A 10,318-nucleotide genomic window follows, 5' to 3' on the forward strand; every position below is an offset into this window, starting at 1 on the left:
AAATATTCGGAAAGAAGAAAATTCCTTTGAAAGATTCTTTTAAGTTTAAAAAGGCTGTGAAGTGAGAGCAAGGAAGAAAGCTTATCGACCGAGAAGCTTTGGGAGAGCATACTGTGATGAATTCAGAATGACTAAGATAATGTAGTTTTAGAACTAAAAGTACTCGTGAAAAGGAAGTCAATTTTTAGAGAAAACTATCTCCAAAATGCAAGTCATATGAGAGCATTTTTTATTTAATAATTAACATAAGCACACTGTTTGAAATTTCTCGGAAAAAAGGGGTAAATAACAATTTATTTAATTGTTATTTTACCATATTTAACAAATACAATCAAATAACCGTAAATTAGATGATATTTAAATTGTTAACTGTGAGAAAAATTGTTCATTAACTGTTTACACCTAATATGGTTAAACAATTCGAATTTTATCCACTCCAACTAGTCCCACATTATGAAGTCACTTAGATTGTTCAGCTGGGTGTATACTGTATACTATAGCCGAGAGGGCTAATCTGTCAATCTCATGAATGTCTGATTTATGAATGTCTCATGAATGTCTTATGTCCAATTAAATGCGGTTATACGTGTTTGAAACCATGCTAGTTGTAAATGATTACAATTCCGTATAATTTTGCATTCACGGGTTTTTGAGTATACCAGTTGCAAACGATTTAAAAACCGTAAAGATAATTCCTAATTGTAACCGTAAAGATAATTCAATGGACGAACTGCTGCCGGTTATTTTACCGTAATTTTACAATGGAAATTCTTGGAGTGAACTTTTGAAATTATAAAAATATTATAATGCTATAGTTCATTGAACTGAGTAATAAAATTTTCTGCGAAAAAGTAAACTGTTTAAGGAGTCACAAAACTTGAAAAATAGTTAAAATTCTGGAAATTTTTTCATTGATTTCTGTAATAAGGAAAATCGTTTCCTTACAAGCAGCTTGATATGCTTCTCAAATTGCATTCTCTTAGCATTTTATAAATTATTCAAATTTTTACAGTATCTTACATATAGTTATATATATATATGACAACTTCATGAGTTTTTTGTTTCTGTGAATAATTTACTATAGAAAATAGTGTAATTGATATTGAGAAAATGAATGCATGGATTTATAGAGGTGATTATTAGGCAAAAATAAGTTTTGAAAAATAAACAAAAATGAAAAAAAATACTGGGAGTTTAAAAATTGTGTTTTTTAACATCTAAAAAAGTGGATAATTTTGCTAATTTTTTTAAAACAAATTTTTAATTACAATTAAACGGAAACGTAAAGCCGTCAAAATATTTGTTTATTTATTTATTTTTTGTTGAAAAAATGCTTTTAGATTACCGCGAAAATGTCTGAAATACAAGCTTAGTCTGTAGTATTTTCTGGAATCATTAAAAAATAAATAATTGCACTGCAGCAGCAAAAAAAAAAGAAAAAGAAAAAAGAAAAAGAAGAATCTGGTTGGAAAGTCAGAATAAAAGAAACCAACATGTTTTTTCATCTACAACTCCATGTATGATAATCATATTAATTACTGCTTTCTGATATCTACAGGTTAAGGAAAGTGTTGTTTTACTGAAAGTAATTCAAATTTTATTTGTGAAACTAGCTCAGAAGTAGAAATCTTCCACTTCTAATTTCACAATACCAAACATTCTAATCGTTCTTTACTTAAACGAAATTCAAAAATATTTTGAATTATAATATATTAAATATAATCAACAAAGTAAGGTAATACATAAACAGTTTCTCAAAAAATACTGTATCATAAAAATAATCTCAGAGAAAAAAAAATTGTTTTCCAGATTGTTCTGATATTGACCGACCCCTTCCCACTTCAGATTATATAATTCCCATTTGAAAGGGTAGGGAGTGTATGGATGGTGACAGATATATATGGGGGTGGTCACCAACTGAGACGACATGACGCCATTCACTTGTCGGGATCCATTATCTATCGTTTTAACAAGCTATATTTCAGACTCAGTTCACAAGATAGCACCGTCGTAAAATTCGAAAATTTCCTCTTTTAAGTCATTTTAACTTTACCCTCCCCGAATTACAAGCATTACTTCTATATTTATTTTTATTTAATGACATTTAGCTATAGAAAATATATGATTTGGTTAAATTTTATCGCAGATTTATTTTATATTTGGAGTTGGAGTAAGCAAAATTTTTTTTAAAAGTCGAGCATCAGGAGAAGAAGATGCTGGTTGGAATTTCCTGTAGTATTGATTTTTAAGAGAGTTTGATTTATATTTGTGTCACATAAAAAGGTTATCCTGGAGGGTGAAATACTTCCTACATAAACAAATAAAATTACGCTAGCGTTTTCTTTTCTCTTTTTTTGCTTATCCATCAATATTATCAATCGTGTAAAGTCAGTAAATATAAGCTATACAAACCATGAGCGATGTTATTTTTTTATATTCAAAGTTTCACATAGTTGCTCCGTTTTCGACATTTTATTAATGTTTAAATTTCTTGTTTCAGTATATAGTATTAAAATCACTCAATAAAAGTGGGACAGATATCTGAATTTAAAGTTGTTGTGGGAGACACGTTGTAAGAGACATTCAAAGAGAAGATAAATAATACAAATTGTGAAAATTGTCATCTTTTTATAAATATTCAAAATTCGATTTAGTAAGTCAGTTTTGACTTTTATTAATATTTAAACTTCTTGTTTCTCACTATAATATTAAAATCGCTTGATCAATGACAGGAGAGATTTTCACTGATTTTAAGGGAGACGTTCCTTTATTTTTAGGGTGCAATAGGAGACGTTTCGTGAGGGAGATTTTAAGAAGAGATAAATAATACAAATTGTGAGAACTGTCATTTTTTTTACAAAATTTGTTTTAGTAAGTCAGTTTTGACTTTTATAGTTTAAACCTTTTCCCTCTACAATATTAAATCACCTGATAAATAACAAAAGATATATTTACTGATTTTAAGGGAGACATTCACCGATTTAAGAAGAGATAAATAATACTAATTGTGAGAATTTTTTACGCATAACTAAAATTAGTTTTAGTAAGTTAGTTTTGACTCTATAATAATCACTTGACTAAGGACATGAGAGCTGTTCACAAATTTTAACTGAGACATTCATTGATTTTAAGGGTGTTATAGGATACATTGTTGTGATGAGATGTTGTGAGAGACATTCATTGATTTTAAGCGTGTTATAGGAGACATGTTGAGAGAGACATTCAAAGATTTTAGAAAGAGATTCAAAATAAAAATTGTGAGAATAGTTTCTTTTATAATACATGTACAAAATTTGATTTAGTAAGACCATTTTGACTTTTAACATTTAAACTTTTTTTTCTTCATTATAATACTAAAATCACTTGATCATTAACAGGAGATATATTCACTGAATTTAAGGGAAACATTCATTGATTTTAAGAGTGTTGTAGGAGACGCGTTATGAGATATATTTACCGATTTTAAGAAGAGATAAATATTATAAATTGAGTTGTTACTTTTTTGTGTCCGAAGTTTGATTTAGTTTTTCAGTTTTTTTTTAAAATTTTTCTTTACTTTTTATAAATATTTAAACTTTTTTTCCTCTAATATAAAATATTTTTTTCCCTCTAAATCTAAGTCATTAACAGGAAAGACATTCTCTGATTTCAAGGATAAATGGAAGCGATCTTTAAGAGTTTTTATAATTAAACTGTCAAATTTTGACATATATGACATTACTTTTCTTTGCTACAGCTAAACTTTATAAACTGATGATTAGCAGTTTTTTGATATTTATGATTTCACGCCTAACTAAAATATATGTTTTAATTAATTTGGTTCCATAATTTATTAAAGAAATATTGAAATATTAATTAATTTATATCTTACACATACCCTACGAAGCATGGCAGAATGAACCTTACTACACATAAAACATTGATAATTACATCATTGCTAACTTTCCCTTCCTTTCCTTCCAGACGCGGATACGTACCTAGGTTAGTAAAACCCTTACCCGTATAATCCGAGTCTGGCCACTATTCCAGCCAACCTCGACCCCGCGCTTGATCAATTATTTAAAATTTCAAAAGAAATCATTGCTAACTATGCAGGCTTGACGAATTAAATGAAAAGGAGAAAAAAAGGTGGCTTTAAGAGCTTGTCACAGTCTTGTCAGATCTAAAAAGCAAGCCAGAAGATCCTTATCAAATTTTAATAGTCACAACTGGGTACTTGCCCTCCAAGAAGACTACCTTATCCACACATGTGACCTATGACGTCAGCACCAGCTAATCATTATCAGCAAAATGGCGTATTAAAGCTGAGCTAAGTTTCTTTACATAACTTAAAATGTTAATTAACGTAAAGTTAATTAAATCTACGGCTCTGTATTTAATTAACGTAAAGTTAATTAAATCTACGGCTCTATATTTAATTAACGTAAAGTTAATTAAATACTGAGCCGTATCGCACATCGAATTTGTTGAAATACAATTCTTTCATGTCTACTTCTTTTACTTAACTTAGATTTATTACTTGTTCATGTACTCTTTTGTAACTGTGATATATTTTTGTGTACCTGGCAACTTCGATGCATAATAAGTTTGTATATGTACTACACGACTTCGTGTCTTTCTTTGTATAAATATGCAGGGTGTTCCAAAATTCTATTTACAACTTCAAAAAATCATAACTTCGAAAATAAACAAGATATTTATATTCTGTCATTTGCATGTATTACTGCAACTAATAAAGTTTTGTTTAGTACACTTCAACAGGCGCACCATTGGTGGCCCTAAGCACTTCGAGTCTGTAATCAATTTCAAGCCAGGTGATGTAAAGATAATTTTGGAACACCCTGTATAGCGAAAGAAATGAAATTTTTTTCCAAAGAATCTTTGTGAAAGACTATAGGCTGTGTTACTTAAGAGAATTGGTACTTGAAGGGCTTAGTTTACTCGAAATAGAATGGAAGCAAGTGTTGCTAACGTAAACAAATGCTAAGTTCCAACAACCAATCAGGATCGAGATACCCACACTACGTCACTTGCAGGCATCCCATTACTAAACCCTATTTAAATATGTAAATATTTATAAAATGTCTTATGATTAAAACTTGTAAACTTTTTTCAGTATATTTCTATTTTAATTAAATTTGCAATTTTAACATTTATAAACAAAAATAATTATACAAACATAAATGAATTATTTTTTTAAAGTTAAATTTAATTTTATATTTTAATTAAGGTTTTTTAAACGTGTAATCTTTCTTACTTGTTAATAAACAGGTATTTAAATCACAGCAATTCAAAACTGTTAATAATTGCATATTGTAAAAACAACTTGCCAAGTTGTCAACAACTTGTATAAACAACTTGTCAGAACCGAAAATTTTATTTACATACATACCTTGTCAAAACGCAGATTCGATATTCTCCAAATTTTCAACTAAGGATTTCTTGTTCTGTGCTGAAATAATCTCACTAGGATGACGTTCAAAAAAGATGAGCATAAAAGCAACATCTATCGAGAGGTCTACAGAGAATCAGGGCAGGGGTGTATAAATTATTTACAGAAGGAAGATTAAGAACTAACAGGCACTTCATCTTTCAAATATATCATCTATTTATTTTAGTTTAGAATAGAATTTACTGCTTCGAGCTTTCTCTTGAAGGATAAGTTATCCCATGAGAGGGTAAATGTGGGTGGTTTTACGATAAACGTGAAATGCTAAGGGTATACGTGATAGTATTTATTGAAGGCTGAGCAAACGATTTTTTAAGTCTTAACATGAAAAATAATGATCTGCGTTTCTTTCATTTATGACAAAATTAATCCCTTGAAAGGGATGTCGCTGAAAAAGTTTACTTTGCGTGTTTGCAGAATTAAACGCGATAAAAGGCTTAACAATAGCTTCGAGGACTTTCATAGAAGATTGAGAAACAGTGTTACATTTTTATGTTTTGTGAGCTTTTATATTCAAATAAAACAGTTGAGAATAAGACGAGGTAGAAAAAGTAAATAATGGGCGATGAAATGTACAAAATTCAAATACAATTAATTGCAATAAAAATGAACTGCAATTATTAATTTTTTAATCTGCAATTATTAAATTATTTCGCAGTTTAGAATTATTATTTTTTAAGAAAAAATAATTTCTTTCATTCATAAAAAATTTTGATTTTTATAAAATCCAAATTTTTGAATTGTAGAATTCTAATTGAAAATTCCAGTTGCATTTTCATAAAAAATATTTTTTTTAAGTAATAGTCAAATGTATTAAAATATATTTCTCACAAGTAGAATTTTGAGAAAATACTATAAAAATTATTGTTTTGTATTATTTACGATTTTCATAAAAATTAGTAATTGTTTGAATATAATTTTCGTATATGCTATTTTTATAATAAATAATATGAAAAGGCAAGCAGCATGAAACTTGAATTAAGTTACATAATGTAAGTAATTTGTTTAATTTGCTTATATTTAATTTTTAACGCATGTATTACCTAAATTTATAGAAATAAAATTTTGAAATAATTCATAAAATTCATTAAGGAAACATTTGAATCAGTAAAACATTTTTTACTCTACTAAATATATAACTCCATATAAACTTTTCCCCATTAGCTTAGTATTTTAGTACCTAGCTGAATTTTTCAGTACCTAGTAGCAAACTTAATTCAGCAGTGGTTTCAATGATAGTATGACAATTTTTAAGGTTCCTAAGTGAATCAGTACTATTTCTCCATTAATTTTGTTTTTCAGTACATAACTTGTTTGTTTTAAGATATAAATTACCATTGATTCTGAATTTAAAAAATAAAGTTTTAAAGTAAAGAAATACTTATTTGTGGCACAGTTTGCATATGCTGCCACCTTCAGCTTGATGATTAAGACTTTACGAATTAAAAAGAATTTAAAAGAAGAAAATAGAAGAAAAAAAAAACATGCAAGATACTTCTTTCCTGATTATCGAGAGCTATAAGTTAGCAAGCATTGTTGATGTTATCTTAAAAACAGAATCATCTGGAGCTTAATTTAAAAAAATGGCTAATTCTGATCCAATGAGATCCTAACACAAAGGGTTCTGGGGTTATAAGAGAGACACACAGACGAACTCCTAATTTCATTAGAATAGATTTTGCTTTAAAATTGTTATTAACTCAGATAATTTTCTTATTTATTTCCACCAAAAGTCATGTGCTTAAATTAAAGTATTATTCTAGACTTTTAATGTATAGATTTTAATTTAAAGAATTGCTTATTAATTTTCATCAAACTCATATTATCTTTAATCCACTCACTAATTGTTCTACCTCGGTTGATTAACACGCTTCGCCAACTTTAATAACTTAGCAATTTTTTTTTCGGGTATTTCATTTCATCTACTTTCTGTTTTATTTCACGCACGTTGCTCTACACGCTATCAACTGAAAGTAAATTACTCACTTTATTCTGCCCAGGCTTTGGAACAAATGAAATTGTGATTAGCAAGGAATATTTATTATTCGGTCGAACATTGGTCTTACGAATATTTTGTGACTTTTGGGTACAAATAATCCTGTCAAACTTAACGTTGTTAATACCTGACATGAGGTTATTTAGTTTAAGAAGCAGCAACAATAATTTTCTGAACAAATAAAATTGCAAGTAGAATGAAGAAAAATTAATTTTCTGTAAAGAACTAATCGCAAAATTTACTTAGAAGAAATCTTTCAATAAAAGTAATGAATGTTACTTACATCAAAATTTAATTCGGAGAAATTTTCCAATAAAAGTAATGAATGCTTAATTGCACCAAAATTTACTTTGATAAATCTTCCAAATTTTGGCAAAAATCGCAAAATCGCTTTTTTATGAAATTGCTGTTCTTTGGGTCCTGGAGAGGAATAATTAGAAATTCAGAAAAGACGCGCTGAACCATCTATATTGCAAATTTTGTCTTGGTCCTAAATCTTCCACCTTTCTATTCATTTACTGTACTGCACCAAAACGAAGAAGAAAACGATTTTTTTGTGAGGAATTTTTTTTAAAATTTGGATTCCGTAGACGCCTTTTAATTCAGTAAACACCAAAAAAATTACCAGCATATTATTTTTAAGGGTCATTGAGCAAAACAAAAACTAAAACCTTAATATGTATCATTTATTGTAATAAAAAAGTCGCAATAAAAAAGAAGTTTTACGTGCTTTTAAGCAAGCTGGCAACAACTATGATTTCTTAATTCTGTTTCCCACTTTGACTTCGAGATCTACTCTTCCTAGAAATGTCGAATCTCTATCAGTTTTCAGATAAAAATAGGTATGACAGTTTTGGAGATAGATTGAAATCTAATTTCGCAAAACTGCACCGTCTTCTTGTATTTTTTAACTATATATTCTTCCTACAAGAGACTATGTGGGCCAGTGGGCGGTTCTGAAAATATATGGTTAAGTTTTATCTTGGATATCTGATTTCAAATATAATGTGAATATGGTTATAAGAAGTTTAGATATTGATTTCATAAAATAACTCTTTGAAAACTATATTTTTTGATTTTACAAGTATTTTTTTGCAAGTGTCACATATTTTTTTGAATTTTGCTTACGTCCTGCTCTATGTTCATTTGTTTTTATTCCAAGTAACACTAATTTTGTAGTTTTCATTGATATCGTTATTTGAGATCATTTCAGGCCCCTTTTAAATAAATAAATAAATAAACAACTAAAATATTATTGCTTATATTATTCCGTATTTTGAGTTAAGTTTTGCCAGTAGTATGAATGTGATACTTGGCTTACGTAAGTTGTTGATGAGTTAACAAAATGCTAAAATAAATGTTAAAATAGATATACTCATACTGTTCAAAACATTAAGCAGTAGAAATAAAAGTATGGAGCATTTTTATTTTAGTAAGTTAAAATGTTAAGCAAAAGTAAAGATTGTAATTAAATTTATCTTTTTAATTTATGAGATTACAATAGTTTACGCGGCAATTATAACTGTTCCGACAGTTAAGAATTAAAACAATAAAATATTTTTTTGGAAACAGAATCAACTTGTTTTTAAAATGTATTTTACACTGTTATGGACTCTGTTGTATGTTGTTACTCTGTTACGTTAAGTTATAAGGGGTTCTGGGATTTATCACAATAAAATCAGAATTTTCTATATTAGGACTTAAATAGAATTAGGTTGATTAATAAATAAATTGTTTAAAAACGTAAGAAGTGTATAAGAGAATGTTCAAAATTTCTAATTTGCAGAAAAACGAAAGCAATACAGTCTTTTTTAAAATTCAGTGAAATCAAATATAATTCTTTCTTTTAAGGGTCCTGTGATTAAAGTGTCCCTAAGAGACTCATACCCCTATTCTGACCTTACAGGTTATTAAAGTCAAATTTATATGAAAAAATAGATGGCTCTTGTTGCCCTGTTTAGGGAAAGCAACGAATTTAAAAATATAGAAAAAAATTTAAATTTAACCAATGAGGTAAACCAAACATCTTATTATTAAAATTGTTGCTCAATTTAGAATTATGAGTTTGGTATTTTAAGTTATTGTGCGTATCAATTCATGAAAAAATTACCTTACATAAAAGTGAAGGTTTATGAGCTTATGTTTGAATTTCTGGTAAATCGTTAATTTATGAACGGATTTAGTTACCAAAAGAAAATCTTAAATATCGTTTATTTTGGTTTTCAAAACCAGAATTACTGTTTTTTTTTTTTAAACAGGAATATCATTACCATACGGTACGTATTAGAATGTTTAAGTCATCGTATTAGAATGTTAAAGTCAATTTGAATATGTCAAAAAAAATTTCACATAAACGCATTAAGATACTTATCAATTATTACATATAATGTTATGATACGGATCAATTCATGAAGAATGTACCTTAAATGAAAATGAAGGAATATAAACTGATATTTAAAACGCACTGTGTTAAAATATTTCATCAAAAAATTCGCTGAAACAGGAAACCTATAACGTGAAAATTAACTATTTAACTCAAAACAGTGCTGATAAAATGATTGTCCGAAATTTACTTAGCAAAGGTGACTTAAGTTACCCCTATGGCATAGGTAACTCTGGATGACTGTTTTCAACACTATAGTAATGGTTCGAAGCGGCATAAAGTTTTTCGTGACAGAGTGTTAAAGTCAATGACACAATTTGCATGTGCTAAAGAGAAGTCTACCAAAAACGTCTAATATAAGCAGATAAACAAGTTTTCAATTTTTCCAGCTGATAAATATAGTGGAACGATGGTCTTGAAATAAAAAAATCATAAATATTTACCAAGTATTAGGACTTTGTGAACAATTGATTTTGATTCCCCGACTTCA

This window comes from Parasteatoda tepidariorum, chromosome 7, assembly GCF_043381705.1.
Source record: "Parasteatoda tepidariorum isolate YZ-2023 chromosome 7, CAS_Ptep_4.0, whole genome shotgun sequence".
Classification (NCBI taxonomy): domain Eukaryota; kingdom Metazoa; phylum Arthropoda; class Arachnida; order Araneae; family Theridiidae; genus Parasteatoda; species Parasteatoda tepidariorum.